At 45.5% G+C, this 16,447-nt stretch overlaps 1 protein-coding gene across 2 annotated transcripts in view; it reads left to right on the top strand.

Moving 5' to 3' along the window:
• Positions 1–2,496: 2,496 nt before the first annotated feature.
• The window catches only part of gabra3 (gamma-aminobutyric acid type A receptor subunit alpha3), a 57,095-nt gene continuing 43,144 nt past the window's right edge, over positions 2,497–16,447 (top strand). The window contains exon 1 of one of the 2 annotated variants that reach the window (XM_057054692.1): positions 2,497–2,608. The gene's annotated coding sequence lies outside the window, so the exon portion shown is untranslated. Of the gene's footprint in view, positions 2,633–16,447 lie in introns of both variants that reach the window. The other variant, XM_057054690.1, reaches the window with a different exon arrangement.

Consider the following 16,447-nt stretch of genomic DNA (forward strand, 5'->3'; position numbering starts at 1 on the left):
CCATCCATCCACCCTCCATCCATCCATCCATTCATCCATCCATCCATCCATCCACCCTCCATCCACCCATCCATCCATCCATCCATCCATCCACCCTCCATCCATCCATCCATCCATCCATCCATCCATCCATCCATCCATCCATCCATCCATCCATAATACAGGAATACAGTAATAATAGCAATCATCAGTGTTCTGATTCTTCTTTTCTTCTAACATCTCATTTACACTGAGTTTAATAGGTGGTTGCATATTTGATTTTTGATTCAATGACCAAAGCAGCGTCACTGAGGCTGCTTAAAAAATGATTATTCTCATGTGGGGGCTCGACGTAGCCATCTTCGCCGCCTCTGACATGCTACTTTATCTTCATTTGAGGAAAAAAACCCAAGAGTCTACATATCATCCTGTGTTTATTTGTTTATTTGTCAGCCTGACAACGCTCACACCTGTGGCTCAGCCGGGACGCCGACCCTCAGATGAGTTTTCGATGTGCTATAATGAATGCTGGGAAAACAGCGGGCTCGTTTCCTGGAATGACAAATGCCGAGAAGATCACAATCATTAGGTGAGGAGTGAAGAAGAAAGAATGAGGTCATTGTCCTGTGATAATAATGTGACCGTGGCCGGCGGTGTTCCGCTCATTTGGACCCCCAGATGGGATCGAGTGAGAAGAACAGGGATGACTGAACCTGCAGGCTTCAGGAGACCCAACTCAAAATGTCAGAGGTGCAAAAACAATCCGGTTTATGCAGGAGAATAATTTAGCTAAAAGCTTTTCCAGAAAAAAAGTCCTGCAAAATTCTGCAGAACGGGAATATTTCTCTGTAGTTTTTTGTGTTTGGACGGTTTTCCACAAGCAAAAGCATCTTTGTCAACAAGCTGGGGCTGCTTAATAAAGCAGCAGAGAGCCACACATATCTGAGAGTCAGAGTTTATCATTATTAGCGGCAAAGGAATGATTAAGGGAAGATGAACTAGAAGGCAAGTGATACATTTAGAATGGGAGCAAATTGTGCTGGACTCAAAACTTAATCACGTCTAAAGAATAAAAATCATCTCAAATGATAACTAGATCTGAGCATATATTGCATAAGATCAAACTGAATTAAAATAACAGATTTACTTTTGTAAAGCGCACACGGCAAAGATTAGAGGTTGCATGGCAGCAAATGAACATGATAAATAGATAAAAGCTCCTCGGCCCCTTTAGCAAACCTTTAAAAAGACTCTTACAGTGCCGATGCAGCAGAAATACCCAGACAGCCTGAGGAGCACTTTCAACAGGTTTCCTGGCCGAATGCTGCTCTGCTACACCTGTGAAGTCAAGGTGAAAGGCGGAGGGATTCGTGTGCAGACAGCTGCGTGCTGTTGTGTGTGGACTGTAAATACTGGAAAAGCAGAGAACCTTTCCTTTAATCTGTTTATCCTGCCAAATTCAATCAACAGAAGTGACTGCTGCTCTAACGAGGTCCAGGCGCCTGTGGGGGGTTATCTGGACATGGCGCTCATCTGTTACTCGTGGACACAAAGTGTTTGTTAGTTCTGTAATTACTGTATCTTAATATCTGCCACGACCTCCTGGGTTTCATGTATGGTTCAGCAGAGGAGTGGAACTTATATGAGGGTTTTCCTTAGGAATGGACTCAACACAGTGGTGACAGATGACAGTGTCGACCTTGGGCTGATGTTGGAGAATGGTTTCATTTGAATAAATAATGGGGGGCATTTTTTCCCGGGAACAAAGTGTCTCACGTGTTCTTAAAGGTTTCTAAGAAAAGAAAGCAGCAACTGGCAGAAACAAACAGGCCACGGTGTGAATGGTGTGTCATTTGACTCGTCCAGAACGCACAGCAGGTGCGCAACCTGACGGATTGTCTGACACCAGAGCTGCCTTGCGCAAGGCACCTTGTGCGCGCTCTTCGCGATGAGGGTGAGACGTCTCATTTGTTTCCTCCCCTTTGCCCCCCCAAGCCGTGCTCACTGGTGAGACCACCCCAAGGTCACTGAGTGGGACTGATGCGCTCCCATTTCCCGGTGCTGCAGTGACTCAGATGAGGCTGCTAGATCACTGTCAGCGGCGGCTCACAGCCTCTGCGTCTCCGCCAGCCGCGGTTGGACCCCGGACACCTGCGTCAGTGCTCAAAGCGCGCAGAATAAGTGGCCCCGCGATCTGCTTTTTTTCCTCTCTCTCGCCTGAGAGGTTGTTGTGCAGTAAGGAGGTGTGGTGTTGGTGGTAGTTGTGTTGAAGAAGGGGAAAAGAGAAAGAGCATCACTAAGGCAGCTCGGTCCATAGTCAGCCTTCCCGCAAAATTAATCCAAAAAGAAACGTCTCCAGTGGGTCCATGTGGGCGCTGCTGCACCTGTGAGGCAGCCCTCGGGTTCGGGGATTGTCCCTCTTGGTCAGCTCTCATCTGAGATGGGTAGAAGGAGGGGGCGGGAAGGTTAGTTTGAAGAGAGGACGCTGATTATTTCACCGCTGAGAGAGACAGAGGGGGGGTGGGGGGGAAGATCCAAACCCGGCGGACAATCAACGCAGAGGGAGAAGTCATCCGAAGCATACGTCGGAACCTCATCAACTCCAGGAAAAGGAGACAAGGAAGAGAAGGTACTGCCGCCACCGCTGCTGTTGGTGAGCTCATTCTCTTTTTCATTGGGATTAATCATTACCTCTGGCGTGGCTCATGATCTGAGAGGGTCCGCACATGTCGCCGTCAGGATAACAGCCTCGGACGGTCGCGAACGCGTCCACGGGCAGTTTCTCATTCACATGCAACAACTGCTGTTTGTGCAGCCACCGCAGAGTAATTGATGGTTTAACAGGTTTCCCCCTCGCCTGCTCTAGAGGTGACGGCGCTTGATGTGCAGGAGGATGCGGTGCGCTGCGTGTTCCTGCGCGTCATGCCTGCCGCGATCCGCTTTCCCCACGAGGGAAGTGTTGTTAAAGCAACTCATGCTTTTTCTCACATCGCATGCCTTTTACTTGTGCGGGGTTGCTGCTGACTGACTGGCTGTCGGGGGGCTCTGGCACGACCGCACAATGCGACACCGCGTCTCCGACACCAGGTTGGATACTTTCCACCGTTAATGGGCAATTACAGCGCGCAACGTGTTGGTGATAAACCGCAGCGTAACCCCGGTCTGACAGTGCTGTCAGAGCCCAGCGTCTGCAACCAGTGACAACACTGTTGAGCTGAGGCTGTAAGTTAACCTTGAAAATAGAAAAAAAAACAACATAAGAGGGAAGGGGTCTGCGCACATGCACCCTCTCCTCGCCAAACACCAACACTGGCATAAAAATCAGGCTGTGGTGCAAATGATGGAGAGTAAATCTGATACTGACGAGATGGAAAGAGAAGATTCCAGATGTTGGTTTCGAGTGATCTTCGTTATCATTTTATTCTGTGTCGCTGAGGCAAGATGTAAGCCTGCATCGTTTCCAGGAGATCTCTCCCCTGCCCTTCCTCTGCGCTCTGCCCAGCATGGCTGAGATGAATAAGCATGCGTACAGACACACCGCAATGATGTTTCTTTCTTTTTTTAATGTATACATAAATCAGTTCCAACACCTTCAATAATTCACACATTCCAGAAATCCTCCCAACTCCCTCCCAAAAGTAAATCACAGTAAATTGGGTCAACACTGACTCCACAATGAGACAAACTGTGGGAGCTGCTGTTCCACTGATGCCTGTTTGTAGCCAGAGAAGAAACAGGGTCTTAAATCACCTCTGAGCTGTTTTTTTTGGTTTTATAGTTGAATCACTGATTACTTCTGATGTAGCTGTTTGCACGGTGGGGTGAGAAAGACCTGGATTTGCCTGACAAGACAGCGATGATGAAGCTCGACAGTACAAACACGTGTGAAGGTGAACAAACGTCCACTGACTTCACATCAGGAGGGATTGGTTTTCTCCCTGTTTTTCTCTTTGTCCCTTTGCCTGCAGTATTTTTCATTGTGTTCACACGTGTAGCCCTTCTCTCGGTGTAAAACACAAATTGATCCGCAGTCCCGCGCTGATACCTCACCCCCAACCCCCCCTTCCTGCAAAAGACTCATGAGTGCGACCAAAAGCAAGTGACTTTTCTTCTCCTGTTTACAGCAACCAGCAGATTTGTTATTGGGGAAGTGGCGGGCAGATTTGGTTGAGAGAGGAAGGTGTTATCTCCCCAAGAGTTGCAGATGGACACGTCGTGCTTCTGTGACTTTATTCAGCTTCATCTCGGCGAGGCCCGATCAGAGAGGCTGTTGGGTAATTGCCGTTCTTTGGCATCTGCACACTGAAGCAGTCACACAAAACATGTAGCAGAGACGGCAGCAGATTGTTGCAGAGATTAACATTTCCATATCGTTCCTGGAGGCACAGCGAGGCATGATGCAGTAAAACGCGCAGAATTTTGTGAGTTTATGATAAATAAGGATAATGTCTGACACAGCGGTGAAAGAAAGGGGTTTCCTTTCTTTATAGGGAGCAAATGTTTGCATATAAATGAATGCTAATGGGGACAATGCGCTTTGATAATGATTTTGTAGGCAAACTAAAAGTGTTACTGTTTACATCTGCAGTCAGCACAGACGCCCCCCCCCCCCCCCCCCACACACACACACACCACACACACACACACACACACACACACTGACATACACACATACACCAGAAAAGCTACAGCAGTTTAGAAGATACTAATCAGCCTTGCAAGGACTTTGCAATCCAGTTGCAAACAGCTAACATAAATCCAGCTAATCTCCGAGAATTTGACGCCCCACTGTAATTTCACCCAGCTGGCAGAAGCTATTGTAAAATGTCCTCATCAATGATTCTAGTTGGCTACGTTTTGCAGCACAGCGCAAGTCAATTAAGATCAAGTCATCAGTCAATCAAGTCATCCCTCTTTTTCCTTTGTGACCATGCAAACGTGCTGTTTCACATTTATTGACAAAGGAAGCGCCGAGAGAATCAAAGACAGATTTCAAAGTTTGAGTCATTTTCTGCATGATGTTCTGAGAGCCGAGGCTCTGCAGAGATTAGATGAGGATAGAGGACAGATGTATAATAGAGCAGGAGCTGTGAGGGCTTTTTTCAGCAGCCAACGTGATCACAAGCTGATGTTTAAACAGTGGTGAAACCCGCAATATGTGCAAAAAGGCAATAGTACTGACTGATGTATGGCTTTACTGAGCAGCTGAAAGCATGAACAAGCAACAAGCTCTGCATCACAGACAGATGAGTGTTGTATTGAGCAACCGAAGACTCTGAAGCATCCACTGAGAGCTAAAGTGGAAGAAGAAGAAAAGAGACGCACAACTTAATTAAAAACTTGGCAATGTTTACACAAATGTCTGCAGAAAGGTCATTTAGACTGAAGACATCACGCAGCTTTACACCATGAAAAAATACTTCAAAGTTTGCATTGTATATATTCTTTGAGTACTACATTTTACGCTCTTATTTTTATCCTCACGAGGGAAAACATCTGTCTGGTTTGGATCCATTTAAATACTCAATAACAGCATTTAGTTAGCAGGGATGATATGCCGGAAATTGAGAGCAAGAGCTTTTAAAAGCATCAGTAAAAGCTTAATAACAAGCAGCATTGTGGTGGTTTGGTTTCCTCTGGGGAGAATAGTTGAGATCCACCATGAGTAGGTGGGACTGGTCCATGACGCTAACGTCTGATGATGATTATAACAGCTGGCAGGACATAATCAGGAGGGCCCTCGGAGTAGATTGAAGCCTCAGACAAACTCATGTCAATCATGACCAAAGGGCTTTCAAGGCAATTTTACCGCTCGGCTTCAGAAGGCTGGAGAAACCGGAACAAAGCAGGGTGAAGATGTCTGGATGCTAACCCCCACCGACCGCATGTAACAGCGGCAAACAACAACCTGCGGGAGTTAAATATTTATCAAGGATGTGGCGTGCTTTTGCATCCCCGGGAATTTCTCCCGGCTTCCAATCGGGTTGCTCACCTGAGCTTTCCTGTCTCGTTAAGCTACGATCCTGTAGGCAGTGGAGCGGGCCGATGAAGACGCATGCACGAGTAGTTTTACCTCCAACTACCTACTAACGCCGACGCTGGCTTGTTCTGCAGGAAGAGATCAGCATTAATCTGAAGGCTGAAACCTCCAGACCACCAACCTGTGCAGTGGTCGAAGCCAGACGTGCATGAATCCACGTGCACGACCCAAGACAGTGAAGCTGTTTGTCACAGTTTATCAGTTCAGCTGTTGAGCTAGAAAACAGTCAGAGAGACGCTGATATTTAAATAGAGATTTTCCTTTTTTAGTGGCAGTTTGGGACATTTGGCATTAATATCTGTTGTGCAGAAAGGGATGAAGATCCAATTAGTCCCGTTCTGTTCAAATAGCCAGTTTAGAATAAATAAATGAAGAGAATAAGCAGCTGCCCTCAAACGTGTGTCTCTCAGGGATGACTGTGACCTTTTTTGACATTGAGTCAAACCCTGAAATGTCAGAATCTTCCAGAAGCAAAATGAAACCACGCTGAAGAACATACGCTCGGAAATGTTTTTTGATTTAATTAAGGCCAGAAACTGTCGCAAACAGTTTGTCCAATTCCATCTGATCTGCAGGCAACGGAAGGCCTAAATATCAAATTTGGGATTAATGTTGGCAGAGAACTCAGGAAGATGCCTATAAAACAGAAGAAAACTACTGGCCACCTTTTGTTTCTGACCCAAATCATTTCTGAATTTTCTGAATTTTCTGAATCTGCAGCTTGTGAGCGGCCGGCTGTTCCCTTTTGTGCTCCTGAGGCTGCAGGCACACTGGAATAAACAATTATCTGCTTCCCTAGTTGCATGAGCTCCTGTAAATATGGAACTGTGTCTGGCTTTGTCTCTCCATGGCTGACTTTCACCTGAGATGGTGTTAAACACCTCGTAGACAGCAGTTCAGTGTGGATCACCTTTGTTCCAGAACCACAGCAGGCTGCACGTAGCTGTTCTGCAGCTGGCCGAAACAAGAAAGAGACCCGGTTTCCTCATTTTTGCTGTTTTAGCAGGTGTTCCCCAGATCTTCACCGTTTCATCTAGTAAAATTAATTAAAATTGATCGAGTCTGATCGTCATTACTGCATTCAAACCGATGTTCTCTTTTTTCCGAGAACTGAGAGAAATCAATAATTAAATTATTAAAATGTGCCCGTTGCAGCTTTAGCGCCACTTCTCAGTCTGTGGTATCATTCCGTTCATTGCTTTTTTTTTTCTTTTTAAAATTGCAGGGTGTCATAATGACACCATCGTGGGCGTTTTAATTTGCGGAGGGCTTGGCTAACGGCGTGCTGCCTCAGCCTCCTCTTTGTTGCAGCTGGTACAGACGCGTTGCTTCCACCCAGCTTAGTTTACATCAGTCTTCTGCTGGCACGTTGAAAAGCGGCGGAGGCGTCATGACGGCTATCGAAATACATCCCTTATATGCACGGAGGGATATTTCCATCTAAATTATAGCACAAACACGTCCACTCAAGAACAATGGGCATCTTATTTCCTGCGTTGGCAAACTGAGGGTAACTGCGAAATATTCCGCTGATGAGGCAGCGCGGGTTGCTAGAAGGATCAACGTCAGAGATTATAGAGGGCCGACCTCAGATGTCACTGTGCTGGAAGCAGCTTGTTCTCAGGCGCTGCGTCCTGACAGCAACAGCATTGTCACCTTTAGTCTTTAACCCTGAAGATGAGATTGTCAGGAGGCTCCTGTCTGAGGAGCGAACCGGGTCACCAGGATCTCAAACGCAACAACGCTCTGGGGTCAGGTCCTTGAAAGATTAGCACATATCGAGAAGACAAGAAAAGAAAAAAGATCGCCAAAGCAAGGGGGAGGTGCTGTTTTTCAGCTCGCCAGAGCGGTTCTAAAGGTCTGAACATGACGCATTCACATGAGCGCGAGTCGGCAGGAATCCTTTTCTATACATCTCAATGGAATGAATGAAGATGAACCACAAGAGCGCAACACTCATCAGAAACGTTACAGTGTCAACAGTCTAACAGCACAGATGGGAAAACACCTCATCTGCGCATGTTCTGTCAGCTTGTTGCTCTGATGGCAGCATGCAAAAACAGGAAATATGATGACCTGGACCTGACTGACGGAAAAAAGAAAGCAACGCCGCTTGAATGCAGACCACTACCCCAGTAAGGTATCGAGGAACATCTCAAACAGTCTAGCGAACGTCTCTGTATGAAGGAGTCTGACTTCATGCCAAGACAGAGAGCACGTTTTATGGGGGGACAGGATGACTTGCAGGCTGTTGCCGAGGCTCTGTGTACAGTGACCCCGGGGAGCGCGACCCTCTTCTCCTCTCTGACTGACTAATTAATCAATTTGCTCAGCGTCGCCGTTTGTGTTGACGCCACGCTCCCCACGGTGCAGCCTTCACCAAACGCTCCATTTACGTTTGCAACATGTCTGGACCCAAAGGAAAAATAAGAATGGGAATCTGCGAATATAATAATGTCTCTTCTGTGTCACCTGACAGGGAATCCTGCAGAGCAGAGATCTTTATTGATCCAGGGTGATGCAGCGTGCTAGGCTAACTGTCTGCACCGTCTCACCTTTAAGGACCTCCTGTTATTCTTTTCTCGGTCCTTATGGACGTTCGCAGAGGGCCGTACCGTGGCCGCAAAAGTGAACTCAGATGCTTGCCGCCTGTCTGCGGAGGACTGTTACCAAGGTGCAGACGCTACGCTGAAAGGAAGCGCGCTCAGTGCTCAGCTGAGTGGGTTTCCAAGAAGTACGTCTGCGAGTTTTTCAATTATGGATGAGGAGAGAAAGAACAGGATCCAAACTATGAGGAAGCCATTGTTGTTTTATGACTGAATGTCATGGCACGGCATTGTAGTCCAATTGAAACGTTGCTTTTGATGTATAGATCCCAGCAGAGCGGCACTCCTTTAAAATATTCACACAGCTGTCATATAATCACATCTTTGAACTGACAAGAAAACATTAAATTCACTCTGAGCTGTGCGGTGGGAAGTGAGAAGCCTGTCAACACTTTGTTGGCACCATCAGCCTCCGTTTGTCAGAGGCGAGGCTCTGATGTCTACTGAAGGAGAATCAGCAGTAATGTTGCTAACTTAGCTTTTAGATAGATGAGAGAAAACATTTACTCTGAGGGTCGATCGTTCCTGCACAGGTTAAGACTTTAGGCGGTGGTTTTGAACATGGCCGATAGTTTAATTGCGGCGCCGTAACATTATTTTTACTGCTGCAGTTTAGTTTCAGCTGTGTATGAATGTAAGTTCTGATTGCACGAGAGAAGAGAAGGCTGATGGAAACACCATTCAACTTTTGGCACAGCAAATACGGCAGCTGCGCCAGCTGCCATCTCCCCATTCGACCAAAAAGTCAGAATGAGACAGACACAATTGCAGAATTTCTCTTATTCTGCAATATTTGCCCATTTGAAATGACCTCAGCCACTCCTGTTGTCATTTTCTGTGTTGATTAACCATATTTGTTTGCATCACTTGATAGAAAAGAACCAGTTTGCCTTGTTTCCTTTCCATTTTGCCAAATTGGACAGACTTTGGTTACAAGAAATATCATAAATGTGTGTTTTCCTAGCTACACAGGGCTCTTTAGGCACCTGGTTTAGGAGGTTTTTAACTAAAAGTGTCATGTTACATTTCATAATTTCTCATATTTGCATTTTGTGTTTGTTTTTTAAATAAGTGTACATTGTGAATATTGGTTTTGATTAGACATCCAGTCTGCACGCTGTATAAAGTATTCAAATCAATTCAGATAATTTCATTGGATCCAACTAATGAACTATTCTGCAGATGCAACAGAATATTTGATGTGGGAAAGTTCATTCTCACGACCTCATCGTTACTGCTGAGTTATTTTCTTAATTGATTATTGCTTTACACTGCACCGACTGTAACGGGAGTAAATAAAGCAGCCTTGTGGTTTCTCGGATCGTTGATTTTAGGACAATCCCTCCCTTTTACATGTAATTTAGATTCATTAGAAAGTTATAGTTTAAAGCTAACTTTTGCTGCCGGGATCAATCTGAAGGCTCAGTCAACCTGTTCATCCCACAAAATCCATACCGTCAGGTTGGAGATAACGCTGACGTGGCGAGGACGATGCCAGCAACAACACTGGACCAACCATCCTCAAGTTAAGATCTGATTTAGTCTTCTCTTTAAACACCAATGCCTTTTGGATCCAAGCACTGCAGTCACGACCAGAATAGGTTTGTACTTCCTCTGGATCCCATTGGCTCCCGGGAGTGCTTGATTCCGTGCCAGCATCATTTTGAACAACAAAAGCTCATTTAGTCGTAACCGGCATGTCGATGGCAAGTCTTCACTGCAAATACAACAGTTGGCGTAGTTAAGTAGATCATCCAGGTGCGTGTTGATGTTTCCATGTCGACACACCCCGGAAAACCCAAGCACACCCGTCTTCCACTTAGGTCACGTTTACCTCTGCTTGTACCACCATGAGTGTGTTGTTGTCTGCATCTGCGAGCTGGAACACACTTACCAGTGTGTGTCCAGATTACAGGAGTACTGGAGCTTATCAAGAACACACTCCACTGCTGCTGGAGACAGAGCCACGTGCGTAATGCCCCAATCAGGCTTGTCCGTGCCAGCGGCACACAGTCACACTCGTAGCTGCGCTAATCTCCACTGGGGTGATTTCTGGCTGCACCAGCAGGTGGGTCGGAGTCGCTTTCGCCACGTTCTTTCAGCACTGCAGCGCCTCCGCAGCCTTCAAAATCCTCCCCGGCGGAGATCCACGAGCCCGATGCGGCGAGATTTCAGGTTTGCCTCCAATTTCGGCAGCCGCCGCCGGACTTGCCGGGCTGTCGCTGTTGCTAGACTCACCTCAGCCAGTCTGTCACGCTCACTCGGGTGCTCCACGGCCTGAGCAGCTGGTGCTGCGTGCTGCATGAGGCCGGGGCTGGACTCCCACTCGCCAGAGGCACCTTCACAGCTGCCATCCTTCACACTAAGTGGGATCTTACCGGCCACACAAGAAGGCCCTCCAAACGTTTACCCCAGAGACTCACAGCAGTGCCCGCAGCTGATCACAGCCACCCCCCCCACACACCCCCCACACCCCCTATCCCCTCCTGAAGAAACACTGATTCTTATCTACCAATGGAAGGAGGTGAGGTACAGTGGTAAAGGTCCTGGGGAAGCTATCAATTAATTTATTTATGTTGCCTTATCAAATATAAATATGTCTCCTGGAAATGGGAATGAAAATGGATCTGAAATCTGTGAAATCCGCAACAGCAGCGCCAGGCCTTTTTTTTTTTTATGCACAGTAGTTGCTCAGCCCGATAAGATCAAAATATTTCTTGCAAGACTAATGTATTTCAGAGACAGTCACCATCAGCAATATCCTTCTGAGCCGTACAAGGAAGTGGCCTCGCCTGCAGCTACACATCACGCCTACATATCTGACTGGTGACCATGGGTCTAGATATAATCTGCCTGTTTAAAATGCAGTCAGACAACGGCATTGGTTCAATATAAGAGCATTTATAATAATATGTATGGTACTGAATCGAGTGTCTGCCGGATTATGCTGAGCCTCTGCATTTCAGCACGTTGAATTTTATACAAAGTTTAAAATAGATTGCATATTTATGCAAATGCGTGTGAAATCTACATGGGTAATAGCTCTAATGCATCAGGGTAATGTTTGGATTCCAATCTTTTTTCCATTTCTGTTTTCGGATTCTCGCAAAACTGCTAAACATTTAAGGTGACAAATGTTTGCATAAATTCAAATAAAGGTTTTTGGGGTTTTTTTTGTAGGATTGGCAACAGCTCAGAGAACTGGCCCCATTCATCACAACATAATTGCTAATGTTTTATTTTCTCCTCGAAGTCTTCTCGAAACGTCTTAAAGAGCTAGAATATGGACTCGGTGCTATTTCTAGCTAAGTGTCAAAGACAAGCCTCAAGGTGAACAGCAAGCACAGATGTGTGATTTATGGTTTAAATTATTCGGCGGGGCCGCTCTATTGCATGTGCTGAACTCAACTGCTCTTTGTATGGCTATTACCTGAGAGAGAAACCTTGCATTCCAATTACACGGAGGCTGCATGGCTGTCTTTCACATTATTAATGGCTGCAGCTCCAATCCCAGCCGTGGCTTGATCAATAGCTTCTGATCCCGGCAGAAGCCTTCTCATTGTGTAAATGAACGAGAGTATCTATGTGTTTCGCCTGGTTTTAGACTGCCCATCACCTCTTAATCACATGTTTGTGTTTGACTCTAGCTGTAGTTCAAGATCTAATAATTGCATACAAATCAGTGCTTGGTTGATCAGGGAGTGCTTTCCCTTGTTGGTTTCCTCTTCTGCATTAGAGCTCCTTCTCAGCAGCCATTTCCCCCACAAATAAACAGTCAAAGACATCGATTCCAAACTCAGATTTGGTCCCCTCCAGGTAGAATGAATAAACCACTCCTGTTGTGAACTTAAGGAGAGGCCAACTGCAGTCCAATTATCTTGTCAGAAGAGTTTTCACCTCTCATCTGAAAGGCTTCTCTTTTGTGCGTGTTCCTGTTGCAAACTAGCCATGAGTCAGAAGACTGTTGGACGTGCTTGGATCAGCTTCCTGCTTCACAAAAGTTGTGCTTCATTGGATGCCCAACTCTAAAACCCAGAAACACATCATGTATCACTCAGCTCCATATGTTAACCTTAATCATCCCAGTTAATGGCAACCCTAACCCTGACCTAAACCCAAATCTAACCTCAACCTTAAAACCATGTCATTTAAAATTGCCAGGACCAGGAAAAATGTCCTCACTTTGCTAGTTGAATGGGTGCTTTGGTACTTAAAATATAATAGGAACACACACACACTCACAAACACACATATAAGTGGCCTAGTAGAAGCAAAGGGATTACACAGTAGGTAGCTCACTCCAAAGATGTACATTTTATTCATTATCTATTCATCACTTTAAAATAAATACCCAGACTATGCAGTGATCACTTCAAATGCTGCGAAGATCATGAGCTAATGAGAGTGTAAATGAGGCCCAGGCTAGTGGGGGAAAAGACCATATTGATTTAAATGACTACTATGTGTATATTTCTAAGTCTTGTGAATTTTAGAAGCAGTTTTTTCCAGAAATATTGGACAAGGCTGCAGCTCTCGTTTCTGGAAACACAGAATTTATTCTGCTTCTTCTAACTCACAATTCCATCGACACAGGGATCAGAAGTTAACTTTTATTTTGGGTTGAACTATTCCTTAAAGTCAGCTTTGTTGCTGATAGTGTTGGCACTATGCACATTTGATGAGATGGTGAGCAGCATTAACAGAATTAAGGTCACTTTGGATGATGACTAATGAAGAGCACTGAGTATTGTAGCAAGCAGAAGTTCATTGAGGGGGAGTTTACAGTCATCAAGTGAACAACAGTGGGGTTGTTGTTTCTATAGTGTTTTAAGTACTGTACAAATATTCTGCGCGGCCTGAAACTGCATTAAAGCTGCTTCCAATAAGGCCGTGGCGAGGATGCAGGTGATAGAACTCTGAGGCGTTGAGCGTGAAGAACCGACAAAATGTCAACTTAATGAAGAGAATTTAGGAAATGTTAGCAGGTCATCAAAGTCAAATTAAGACCCATCAGATCGAAGATGTTCTCCTGGATAAATGCAGACCTTTTGCTGCTCGCAGATAAGACAGTCAAGCATGTCAGCACATTTCTTTGGCAATAAGGCAAATAGCAGACGAGAGCTAAGTGGTCAGTACTCAGATGGACATTAATACCCATCTATCACACTCAGGTAAAAGTGATGTATGAGTGTGGACACTGAACCAAGGTCTGGGGAACACCTGACATGTTCTATCTTTACTACGGCCGTGATGGCAGGTGATATGTGGAGCATCTGATTGATGGCAGGGACCCTGATGTCCCATCAGAGGATGAGAATCAGCCCATTCTTGTTCTCGCACTGGCGAAGCCACTCAGAAGACGAGACAAAGCCGAGAGATGTGCCCTTGTCTGGGCTCATCTTGTTATTTATCTTCCCCTCAATATCAGGCCTGTTAATGGACTGTTGCAATGAAGTGTCAATGTTGTTTCATTTTTCACATTCTCTACATGTCCAGAACGCTATTAAGCAGCAGCAGTCTGCAACAGTTAAATTATACACTGTTGGGCACGAGACAGTTCTGGTCTAATGACCTTCCAGACCAAGCAGGATGTTCCTGCCATTCTGGTCTACAGCAATTAGGATAAACTCCTGATGTATATAACAGAATATGGAACTACCCATTAAACTAATGGTTGGCTGGTCTAAAATGCTGATTTCAAACATGAACTGAGGGTTGATTTCACTGCAAATGTTGGCAGCATGATGGGTTCATTACGATTCGCTGTAATGGGCAGATGTTTCATGAGACGCCTGAGAAGGAAAAATGGACATGAACGTAATTATAATATATCAAGTCCTGTCTGGATGCTAATGTTCCATCCGGAGACAAACCTGATGGAGCAGCGATTCAGCATCGCATCGCACATCTTGGAATTGTTGACGTGCGATGAAATTGTGTGTTTGACATATTCTGAGGGGGTACCTGGAGTCCTGCATGGGACCCATTGTTCTCTCTCATTAGCTAAGACATTCCACTCGGTAGCTCTCCGTGTTTGTCTTTTCCACAGAAAGTGGTATCTCTGCTGGAACCGTGTCTTTCTACAGTATGTCACACTCATTTATATTCCCAAAGACACCTCACAGCAGTGGGCTATACTGTTCTGACCCATTATATAATCCCCTGTGCACTACAGAGCTGTGTCAACGTCCCTGTGAACTGATTGGCTATCCAGATGTATCCATGCAGACAACTAAGAAGAGGTGTGAAGGGGACTGAAGAAGCACCATATATGAAGAGATTACTCATTTAAAGATGGGCTCCAATCATGACATGCAAAATTCACATAGGTGGGAAGGTGGGGATGGAGCCGTTTCTCTGCAGACGTTATCAAAATAACAAAACTGGCCCAATTCCTGAAGACTTATGGACCTCCCAAGAGCTGATCTGCCAGCTGTGGAGATGTCAGCATCAAAAACGTACTGCTTTTCTAGATTACATACAACGCAGCTAGCCAAATGAATCCATGCAGGAAGGTTCCAGGCTTTCATGCACCATGTTTTTATACTGATATCCTGCCGACATCTAAGCTGAGCCTGGAGGATGCAGCTCTAGCATAAAGGTGATGGGTTAGCTGTGCTTGAGCCTCACGTTCTGGCCCCTGCTTAAGTTTCAGCCATACAGCAAATGCTCCACTTGACTTCTGTGTTTCTGCAGAATGCAGAACGCATAATTTGATAGAAACATAATAAGTCTTTATCATTTCACATGCATCTTAATCCCCCTTCAGCTCATTGTAACACAGTTTGGTGGCTTTGTCTGCTTAAGCCTTTCGCAAATGTTCTGTTTGACATCGAATTTCACAGCCTTAGATTTCATTTGCACTGAGGATGCGTAGAGAAACGTCAGCAGGCAGGATGTTCCATTTTATTGCCGCCGTCACCGTCATCATCTTAGATTTATGGGTTATTGCTGGTTTAAGTCAATTCAAAGGGAGGTCCATATTTTCATTTTTAAACTGAATCATCTGAATCATGATGGACTGACAGGCGAAATGCTGCCTAATGTGATTCTCCGAGGCCACTAAAAGCAAGCCGGAACCTCCCGCTCCAGCTGAATGTTGCTTTTCTTTCAGTGCAGGTTGGCTGCAGACCTCTGCTGCTTTTATCTGCTTCTGTTTTGTTTGTTTTTTGTTTGTGTTCTTTTCCGCGATGATGCTGCAGCAGCCCTGAAAACGAAGCAAAACACCCGTTCCAGATTTCCCTACAATCACTCCATGGGTTCATTATGTTCTCGACGGCGGCCGAACTCCTTTAGTGGTTTCCTTTACTGCTCAGCAGAAGTCGGACTGTAGAAGAAGGTTGAGTTCTGCACTGCGCAGAGAAACTGACCTGAGGTAAAACACGAGCACAGGTGGTGAGTGCTACAAAGAGTATTGCTCCTCCCCAGGAATGCTTGATAAACTCTGACAGATTCCACCTACAAGGCAGACACCCTGTCCCTCGCCCTAACAGCTGCCTTCCTGTTTTCTTTTGTTTTTTTAATTCCTTTCTTTCATTTTAGTTCTTGTGCCATGTCTGTGTATCTGCAGGAGTTTGCTCTCTCTGATTGTAATGGTCACACTAATTGGGAGGAATATTCTATCCCGCTAATCTCTTCATCCCAGCAGGGAAATGGATGTTACTGTCTGACTGTCGCCTTTGCAATGGTAATGAATGCTGCACTGTTCAATTCAACTTTATTTATACCGTGTCTGTTACAACCAAAATTGTATCTTGGCTCTCTCCGTAAACCTGGAGCCTAACCCCTCAACAAGCAACAGAGGCAGGCTGTGGCAGGCCGA

Source organism: Takifugu flavidus, chromosome 14 (assembly GCF_003711565.1).
Source record: "Takifugu flavidus isolate HTHZ2018 chromosome 14, ASM371156v2, whole genome shotgun sequence".
Lineage (NCBI taxonomy): Eukaryota > Metazoa > Chordata > Actinopteri > Tetraodontiformes > Tetraodontidae > Takifugu > Takifugu flavidus.